This window comes from Callospermophilus lateralis, chromosome 3 (assembly GCF_048772815.1).
Source record: "Callospermophilus lateralis isolate mCalLat2 chromosome 3, mCalLat2.hap1, whole genome shotgun sequence".
Classification (NCBI taxonomy): Eukaryota; Metazoa; Chordata; class Mammalia; order Rodentia; family Sciuridae; genus Callospermophilus; species Callospermophilus lateralis.
In genome coordinates, this window is record NC_135307.1 from 108012735 (window position 1) to 108023356 (window position 10622).

Genomic DNA, 10622 nt, shown 5'->3' on the forward strand with positions numbered 1-10622 from the left:
AACAATATTAGCACAATCTTTATAGAGGGCAATTTGTTAGTATATATCTAAATTATAATTATATATAAGCCCTCTGCCTGACAATCTTGTTTCCAGGAACTTATCCTAGAGATCCACTTGTATGTATGATACGAGGTATACATACACATACGTAAGGCTGTTCATTGTAGCATTGCTTGTAACAGCACAATGATGGAAATAAACTAAATGTTCATCATTATAACACTATTTAATGTTAAATAAAATATATATAATAGAACACTGTGATACTATAAAAAATGAGGAAGCTCTTGGAGAATGATTGGGGAGATACATTGTTAAGTAAAAAAATAAAGCAAAGTTTAGAACAGCAAGGTCCAGCATAATGTATGCTAAAAATTGTGCAAAAGGGGCATATATAGGACTGGGGATGTGGCTCAAGCGGTAGCGCACTCGCCTGGCATGCATGCGGCCCGGGTTCGATCCTCAGCACCACATACAAACAAAGATGTTGTGTCCGCCGAAAACTAAAAAAATAAATATTAAAAAATTCTCTCTCTCTCTCTCTCTCTCTCTCTCTCTCTCTTTAAAAAAAAGGGGGGCACATATATTTGTATTGGCTTTTATAGGTATAAAAACTCTTTGAAACAACAAGTAAAAAATTATTAACCATAAAACCTATTGAAGAAGGGTGAGAACTATTTGGGGAAGGAGTCCTCTCACCATATTCTTTGTTTTCTACGGTTGAACCATTCATTAAAAAACTGATTAAATAGTGTTAAACATGTTTATGCAACAAAAAAACTGGGAAATAAAATTGTAGAGTACATGACAGAAACTGCTGATATCACACTGTATAATTAGCTATTTAAAAAGTGAACATGTCAATAGAAAAATAGGTAAAGAATATAAACAGATTTTTAAAAATTCCATATTTGCTCAAATCCTTCTGAGCAAATATTTTTTAAAAATAATAATACCCAATATTAATATAGGACAGGGACACATACCCTACATTCTTAATGGGGGTTGATTGGTATAATTTCTTCAAAAGGCAATTATTGATAATTTTTGGCCAAGTAATTCCACGTGTAAGAAAGTCTTCAGTAATAATCAGCACAGTCAGAATAAAAGTACAAACTGCAGAATCCACTGTGGGAGGGTCCTATTTAATGTCACCTGTTTAGAAGGATGGTGAATGTGCCCTCAAGTCTCTGCAGGTGCTGTGAACACCCAGGCAGAAGTGGACAATGCTGTGCACTAAGGCCTCATGCTTTTCTGCCATCTAGTGTTTTTCTGGAGTAATTACACCCAATGAGGAGGAAAAAATGGTTGTCTCTGATAAGTAACAATAAGGGATTTTTTTCTTGTTTTTAACAAAATCTAATAAAGAATTTACTAGGCTCCAGGCATTGTGCTCAGAATTCTTTCATCCCTATGAAATAAGTAGGTAGTCTGGGCATGGTGGCGCACACCTGTTATCCCAGTGACTTACGAGGCTGAGGTAGGAGGATGCAGGTTCAAAGCCAGCCTCAGCAACCTAGTGAGAGCCTGTCTCAGAACAAAACTTAGGGGCTGGTGGTGAAAATCAGTGGTAGAGCACTTGCCTAGAATGTGTGACACATTGGGTTTGGTCCTCAGCACCATACAAAAATAGATAAATAAAATAAATGTATTGTGTCCATATACAACTAAAAAAAAAAATTAAAAGGGCTGGGGATGTGGCTCAATAGTTAAGCGACCTTGGGTTCAATCCCTTACCAACAACAGAAATAAGTAGGTAATTTTAATCCATTTACAAATGAGGAAACGAAAGTATGAAGAGGCAAGGTGACTGAGTCTAGGATTCAAGCAAGGTGGAAGTTAGACACCAGGGTTCATGCTCCTGACCAGCTTCTTTGTGAAAATCAAGAGTCTTTGTACTACAAACAACACTTGAAAAGAACCTCATAGCCCACAAGGCAGCATTCCCATACCCCAGCACACTTGCCCCAAATATGTTCACACAGCAACTGAGTTCACCCCCTGCCCTATAGGTAGTCTAACCTGAGTCACAGACAACCATCAGTTCAGGCTAGATCTAAGGGCTTTTAAAAAGTATATATTTATATTAAAATATAAAAATATTTCAAAAAAGAAGAGACAAGGAATAACATAACAATTAGTATCTGTCAGCATCTTTTTAAAAACCAGAGCATTAATAGTAGGATATGTCAGTGATGAGCTTCAACTCTATGTTCCCCAGCTCATTTTCTGTCATTGTATTAACACATGAGGGACACCAGCTAGAGTATGGAAATCATATGACCTTTTTAAAAACATTTTTTTTGTAGCTATAGATGGACAGAATGCCTTTATTTTATTTGTTTATTTTTATGTGGTACTGAGGATGGAACCCAGAGCCTCACTCATGTTAGGCAAGCGCTCTGCCACTGAGCTACAGCCCCAGCCCACCATATGACTTTTTTTTTAAAAGCATTTTATTTTATTTTTATATCTTTATTTTGTTGTTTTTATGTGGTACTGAGGATTGAATCCATTGCCTCACATGTGTGAGGCAAGTTCTCTTCCACTGAGCCACAACCCCAGCCCCCACCATATGACTTTTATAGCAACACTTCCCCTGTCTAATAACTGTCCTCCCTTAATTATAATTATAAATATAATTGCATCCTCCTGGAGACATTTGCAGGTTTGGTAACAAAGCACTTGGTCCACAGTGGAGCTCAGAAGCTTGTGAATTGTTATGGTTTAAGAAAGTAGAGAATACCTATTAACTCTGAAACCCCAAGGGTCCGAGGAATTATTAAAGGAATGGGAAACCCAAATGTTCAGCTCAAGTTATTTGTAGCCCAGAGTTATTAACTTGGAATGCACTGGCTCCTCGGCAACTCCATGAACATCCTGGAGTCAGATGTAACATTTTGTGTGAATGCCTTTTTCCTTTAGGGAGAGGATGTATTCTGTATCTTTTATCTAATTCTTGGATTAGTCTGAGAACTTCCAAAAAGCTAAAGAATTATTCTTGTGGATCAGCAGTCCACAAATGGCTCATAGTCCAAATGAAGTTCAATGTTTGCTTTTTTATAACCTACAACCTAAGAACACTTTTATATTTTTAAATAGTTGGGAAAAAAACAATAAAATACTTCATAACATATGAAAATCATATAAAATTCAAATGTGCATCCATAAATAAAGTTTTATTGGAGGAAGGTCACACTCATTCAATTACATATTGTCCTGGCTACCGTTGCACTATAAGGATGGAGTTGAATAGTTGGAACAAAGCATATGGTTCAAAAAGGCTAAAGTAGCAGGTTGGGTGGTACAAACTAGCTAGTTGGGAAGCTGAGAGAGGAGTTTCACAAGTTTGAGGTCAATCTGAACAACTTAGTAAGACCTGGTCTCAAAATTAAAAGGGCTTGGAATGTAGCTCTGTGGTAGAGTCTAGCATGTGTGAGGCCATGGGTTTAATCTCCAATACTGCCCATACCACTTCCCTCAAAAAAACAAAAACAAAACAAAACAAAACCAACACTATTTTCTCTCTTTCTCCCTCCCCCTTCCTCTTTTTCTGCAGCCCTCTAAAATACTGCCAATTTTTCACTTTTCTGAAAAAAGTTTGCCAACCTCTGCCAGAGATGGACTAGACAATACATAAGGCACATATATGTACTTCTCTTTTTCACTGGTATGTAGAGGGTATGACGACTGATACAGTTCAAATTCACTTTCAAATTTTATTAATATAGTAGACATTAGTCATCCGAACCCTCTTACTGTATTTGGAACATTCCCAACAAAAAGCGTAGGAGTGGAAAAGGTGTGACATCTTTCCTCAAACATCATAAGGGTCCTAGTCACCACTCCCGCAACAAATCTAGTTAATAGGGGAAAAGCATAACAAATTTATTTACATGACACATGTTAGGGGCCACCCTGAACAAGAGCTGAGCACGCTCCCTTAGCCTTGAGTAATGGGGGTGCGGAACTGGCATCACACTCACAGGTGAGCCTCACCTACTATCGGCAAGGAAGTGCAGCTCTGGGAGTGACCGTCACCCAGTGGGACTGGGCTACACCCCGTTTGCTGTAACACAATCTCTTTCCTTATTTGGAATTTTCTATCAAATGTCTTTCCCCTAAATAAAAACAGGGGTTCGGGATGCGCTTTCCTTTCTTGCCTCTTGCCTCCCTTGTTCCCCTTGCTGACGCCTGAGGACTGACACCTGAGGGCTCAGAGCCATCCCTGACCCCTCAAAAAGATATTTCTGTGTTTGTGTGGTCTTTTCATTGCCAATCCAATTCACACGGAGTGACCCTGAATCCATCGCCAGCCAGCTCAGGTTGTGGGCAATATAGGAGCCTTCAAAAATGAAGTCCAAGGTGGGATGCAGTGGTACACACCTATAATCCCAGTGGCTCAGGAAGCTGAGGCAGGAGGATCCTGAGTTCAAAGCCACCCTCAGCAACTTAGGGAAGACCTAAGCAACCTAGCCAGACCCTGTCTCAAAAGAAAATATAAAAAAGGATGGGGATGTGGCTCAGTGGTTAAGCACCCCTGGATTCAAATCCCTGGTACCAAAACAAAAAACAAACAAACAAAAAGAAGGCCCAAAGACCCAAGGACCCTGCTGTTCTATTGTTATGCTTAGATTCAACGAAGAGTGGTCAGTCATAAACCCACAAAATTACAACTACCTTATATTAGACAAAGGTGCCAAAAAGCATGCACTGGAGAAAGGATAGCATCTTCAACAAATGGTGCTGGGAAAACTGGAAATCCATATGCAACAAGATGAAATTGAATCCCTATCTCTCACCATGCACAAAAGTTAACTCAAAATGGATCAAGGATCTAGGAATTAAACCAGAGACTCTGTGTCTAATAGAAGAAAAAGTAGGCCCTAATCTCCATCATGTGGGGCTAGGCCCCAACTTCCTTAATAAGTTGCCTATAGCGTAATAATTAAAACCAAGAAACAACAAATGGGATGGATTCAAACTAAAAAGTTTTTTCTCAGCAAAAGAAATAATATGTGAGGTGAATAGGGAGCAAATTTTTACCCCTCACACAACAGATAGAGCTCTAATCTCTAGGGTATATAAAGAGTTCAACAAGCACCCCCCCCAAAAAAACCCCCAAATAATCCAATCAATAAATGGGCCAAGGATCTGAACAGACATTTCTCAGAAGAGGACATACATTCAATCAACAAATATTCAAAAAAATGCTCATCATCTCTAGCAATCAGAGAAATGCAAATTAAAACTACCATCTCACTCCAGTAAGAGTGGCAGACAAACAACACCAAGTGCTGGCAAGGATGGGGGGAAAAAGGTACACTCATACACTGCTGGTGGTACTGCAAATTGGTGCAGCCAATTTGGAAAGCAGTATGGAGATTCCTTGGGAAACTGGGAATGGAACCACCGTTTGCCTCAGCTATTCCTCTTCTTGAACTACACCCAAAGGACTAAAAACAGCCTATTACAGGGACACAGCCATATCAATGTTTAAAGCAACACAATTCACAGTGGAGCCAACCTAGATGTCCTTCGGTGGATGAATGGATTAAAAAAAATGTGGCATTTATACACAATGGAATATTACTCAGCAAAAAAAAAAAAAAAAAAAAGAATAAGATCATGGAATTTGCAGAAAATGGATGGCATTAGAGAAGATTATGCTAAGTGAAGTTAGCCAATCCCCAAAAAACAAATGATGAATGTTTTCTCTGATATAAGGGGGGTGACTCAAATGGGTTGGTAGGGAGAGCAAGGGAGGAAGATTACCTCTAGATAGGGAATAGGAGTGGGAGGGAAAGGGAGGGAGAAGGGGAATAGCATGGATGGTGAAAGGAGACCCTCATCATTATACAAAATACATGTATGAAGATGTGAATTTGGTGTCAACATACCTTATATATAATCAGAGATTATATAAATTATGGTATAATGGTGTATTAAGAATTGTAATGCAAAAATAAATAAATAAATAAATTTTTTAAAAGAGTGGTCAGTCATATAAAAATGTGATTTGACAAAAGAATATGATCTAATGCTAAGAGACTGAGTGGGGGAAATCCAGTGAGGCCTGTCCAGATTCTTTTTGGCTTCTCTTTGCAGCATTCCTTCTTCCTGGGTATGGGACAGGGCCTCTCAGAAACAAGGGTCTTATGACCTACCATCAGACAAAGTAAAAGAATTTTTTTATGGTCCAACACAGACAGTGGAGAATCAGAATATAATATAATATAGAATATTATATGATATATAATTTAATGCCATTATATTATGTCATGTAATATTCTATATTATAAATATACAAATGTTATATATTATATGCAGGGCATGACGTAACATGTGGGGCATGTTGCATCAGAAAGGAGGAAACCTAAGTTGATGTAGGGCATGCAACATGTAGGGCATGTTGCATCAGAAAAGAGGAAAATCTTGGGGCTGGGGATGTGGCTCAAGCGGTAGCACGCTCGCCTGGCATGCGTGCGGCCCGGGTTCCATCCCCAGCACCACATACAAAACAAAGACGTTGTGTCCGCCGAAAAAAACAAAAAAATAAATATTAAATATTCTCTCTCTCTCTCTCTTTAAAAAAAAAAAAAAAGAGGAAAATCTAACTTGCTGGCTGCTACCCGCTTCCGGGTCCTGGGGCCACATGTAGCTAAGATAGTGCCTGGTGATCAACCAGAAGGCGTTGCCATGGGTTGTGATGAAAAATCGGACCACCTCTAGGATAGGCTCAGAACCCTTCCGCCCTCTTGGACAGTTCATGTCTCCCATTACTGCCTGTAGGATGGGTGTACATGTGAACTCTCCCCACCCTGCTGACCTTTATCCTGATTGGCTCCTGTACATTATATTAGCTGTGTGTGTTCTCTCATTAAAGGAGATCCTGCTTTGACAGTTTCCCTGACTCATCTGAAGGCAAGGGAGGGCTGGGTGCGGGCGGTCAGTTGGCCCTCTCCTTTCTTGGCCCCTCCTGGTCAGGAGGGAATGAGGGCTTAAAAACCCTGACAATTATATATAATATTTCTAGGCTATGTGGCTTGCTTTGGTGAAGAGGGGTTCTAGTTTCTACATCCTGCCTTACGGAAGAGGAATTCTCACTTTTTATAACTGTTTCAGGGGAGAAGAGGCCTCAGGTGATAGGAGAGCAGGAGGAGGCTGGAAAGACTGCTTCTAATACCTTCAATATCCTTTAGTTCGAAGTATTCAGCATGCCAAAGTGCTACAATTTGGAATACTGTTTTCTGAGCCCCAACAATGTCAAAGAACCTTGGTCCATGAGCCCAAACCTCTTCTGAAGATGCCTAGAAGCAGACAGCTGATCAAATAGAATGTGTGTTGCCGCAGTCTCTGGCTGGGCACAAATCACGAGTCTCCACACAGCTTGTAGATTCAAACAGCAATTCTTTATTCCCGAACTCACACCGGCCTTCTACAAACACGTTCTGGGGGAATCCACATTCTCTGCCCAAATCCACACTCTGCTCAAATCCACTACTCTGCCCAAATCCACTCCACATGGGCTCCTGTCTCCCAAAATATACTGTCTGACCCTAAGAACTCAAGAGGAACTCAGCAGCAGGATATGCCCTATTCTAAAGGGGGAACACCCTAATCTCCTATTACGCTAAACTGCCCTATTCTAAAGGGGGAACACCCTAATCTCCTATTAGGCTAAACCGCCCTGGTCCTTGAGCAAGGTCACCTTTCAGAAGTCCTTCCACTAGACAGCATGGGAGTAAGCTGGCAAGGAGATTGTCATACCTACTTGGCTGATGGCTCCCAGCAGTGTGTGAATACGTCGTGCATTAGGTGGGAGAATATGAACAGGGCATACACCTTGTACACTTAACTCCTGGCCTGGCCTGGCCCACAGGGTACCATGAAGAAAGAATGTTGATTCTAAGAAACTTTGATTTGCAATTCAGAAAGATTTGTAATTTAGAAAGAAGACATTAAAATGATGATTAAAAAATAGGAACACAAGTTGGACACAATGGTACATACCTGTAGTCCCAGCTACTTAGGAGGCTGACGCAGGAGGATCATGAGTCTAGGAGTTTGAAGCCAGCCTGGGCAACACATTGAAATCACCCCCTCCATCTCATAAATAAATAAATAAATAAAAATGAAAGTCATATCTTTTTGGGGGGGAGGGTGTAGGGATTAAACCCAGGAACCCAGGGGTGCTTAACCACAGAGCCACATCCCAGCCTTTTCTGTTTTTTGAGACTAGGTCACACCAAGTTGCTTAGGGCCTTCAATTTAGGGCCTCACTAAATTGCTGAGATTGATCTTGAATTCTCCTGCCTTGACCTCCTAAGATGCTTGGATGAAAGGCATGCACCCCACAAAGGCATATCTTAATATAAACTAGCAACCCTTAAGTAAAAAAACCCAAATCATAAAAATTAGGAACATTTCATTACTTCTGTAAGCTGGGCAACAGATTTTTAAAGAACTAGAGTAAAAAAGAGGAGCCAATGGGAACTTTTATAGCCAAAGATTGAAAACTGACACATTTCCACAAACCTAGTGTTATCTCAACGGAAAGGAAGAACACAAGGAAAATGCTGTGCTGAGACATCCCTACAGTACAGAGCCTCAGCAGAAGTCAGAATGATTTCAACACAACTTCTTCTTCTTCTTTTTTAATATTTTTAATTGTACATGGGCACAATAACTTTATTTTTATCTGGTGCTGAGGATCAAACCCAGTGCCTCACATGTGCTAGGCAAGAGCTCTATCACTGAGCCACAACCCTAGCCCCTCAACAGAACTTCTATAACCAGTATGTTGCACAAAAATTAGTTGTAATTTCACCCCACCTCTACCATTATGGTTTGAAGCTTTGTTGAAAGGGCATGATTTCCTCTGCCCATGAGTGTAGATTTGAAAAGAAACAGGATTTCTGTCAGATAACTCTTACAGTCATTTTTCTTTTTGGTACTGGGGATCAAACCCAGGGCCTCCTGTACCCTAAGCAAGTGTTCCACCACTAAGTTACACCCCAACCACTTCCTGTCACTTTTTAAAATCATACAATCCATTTCATTAAAGTATCTGGTCACATCTAATAGTCATAAACACACACTTGGCATTAAATCTGCCAACTTGAGCTTGCTTCAGGCTCAGATCTACAGTGGAGAGATGAGCGGTTCCTTTTCTGTCCTCCTAACTCTTGACTTGGTAGTTATTCTACCACTGCCTTCAAAGTTGGAAGCAAGGGGAATTCTAAAGAGTTAAGACAGTTACTACTTAGCTAGTTGGCTTTGTGCTCTCCAGGCCTACCTGGTGATAAGAGCTGCTTTTTCTCTTGGAAGGTTCACCAGGGGTTTCTACTGAGCCTCTTGATCTTGGCAGATCCATTTCCACCCTGGCTGCTATCTTCACTCAGTCCCAAGGCACCAGGCAGTTACATGTCCAGATGTTATCTGCTGAGGTCTCGTTGGCCCTGATGACGGCTACTGGACTATGTCAAATATGACTCCACAGCAGGGTCCATGAAATACATTCAGGTATGACTCTGCATTCAAAATAATTACGTTTGCCTTCTCTTGCTCTCTAGGTTTCTGAGGTAGGAGTCATACCCCAGCCTTCAGCACAGCTCCACTTCCTTTCTTAGGCTGGATTGGGGCACCAATTTTCTGGGTCTCTCATTTATAGACAGGTAGTTAGAGATGAGAATTGGCACTCAGCACAGGTATACCTTCTACATTAGTTACTTATTGCTTCATAACAAAGAGCCCCCAAAATTTAGAGGTATAAATAACAAGTATTTATCATCTCTTAGAGCTTCTCTGGGTCAGGAATTTGGGAGTGGCTTATCCCAGCAGTTTTGGCTTACCAGGGGTTTCTTTCATGAGTTTCCAGTCAATCTGTCAACCTGACTGAGGCTGGAGATTACTTCCAACATGGTTCACTCCCATGGTTTTTAAGTTGGTGTTAGTTCATGGTGGGAGTCCTTACTTCCTTTCCTTGTAGAATTTTCCATAGGGTTGCTTCAATATTCTCATGACATGGCAGCCAGATTCTGGCAGAATGAGCAGTCCAAGAGATAAAGGCAAAAGTAGCAACACCTTTATGATCTAGACTAGAAGTTACACACTGTCACCTCTGCCATTCCACATTAGGCATAACCGTCAGCTCTGATTCAATACGGAAGAGACTATATTCAAGGGCACAAACACCATGAAGTGAGGATCATTGGAGTCTATCTTGAAGGCTGCCTACTGTACCCTGCTACTCTTCAAATGACCATTAACCCCTAAAATAAACTGAACAAAGTATAAATAAAGAATAGACCATACATTTAGATTGATTTAATAAAAACTTCTTTGGGAGACATTTGTATTTTATCTATCTATTTATTTATTTTGGTGGTACTAGGAATTAAATTCAGAGTTTCAAGCGTCCTAAACATGTTTTATGTGCTCCCTTGGAGGGATTCTTTTTGCAGTGCTGGGGATCAAACCCAGGACCTTCTGAACTCTAGGTAAGCCCACTCTCTTTAAGGTACATCTCTAGGCCTTTGGGGGACTTCTTGATCTTCAAAATTGTGTAAGTCACCTGACCTTCACATGTGTTCCTTCCATTTAAATGTATCCAGGAT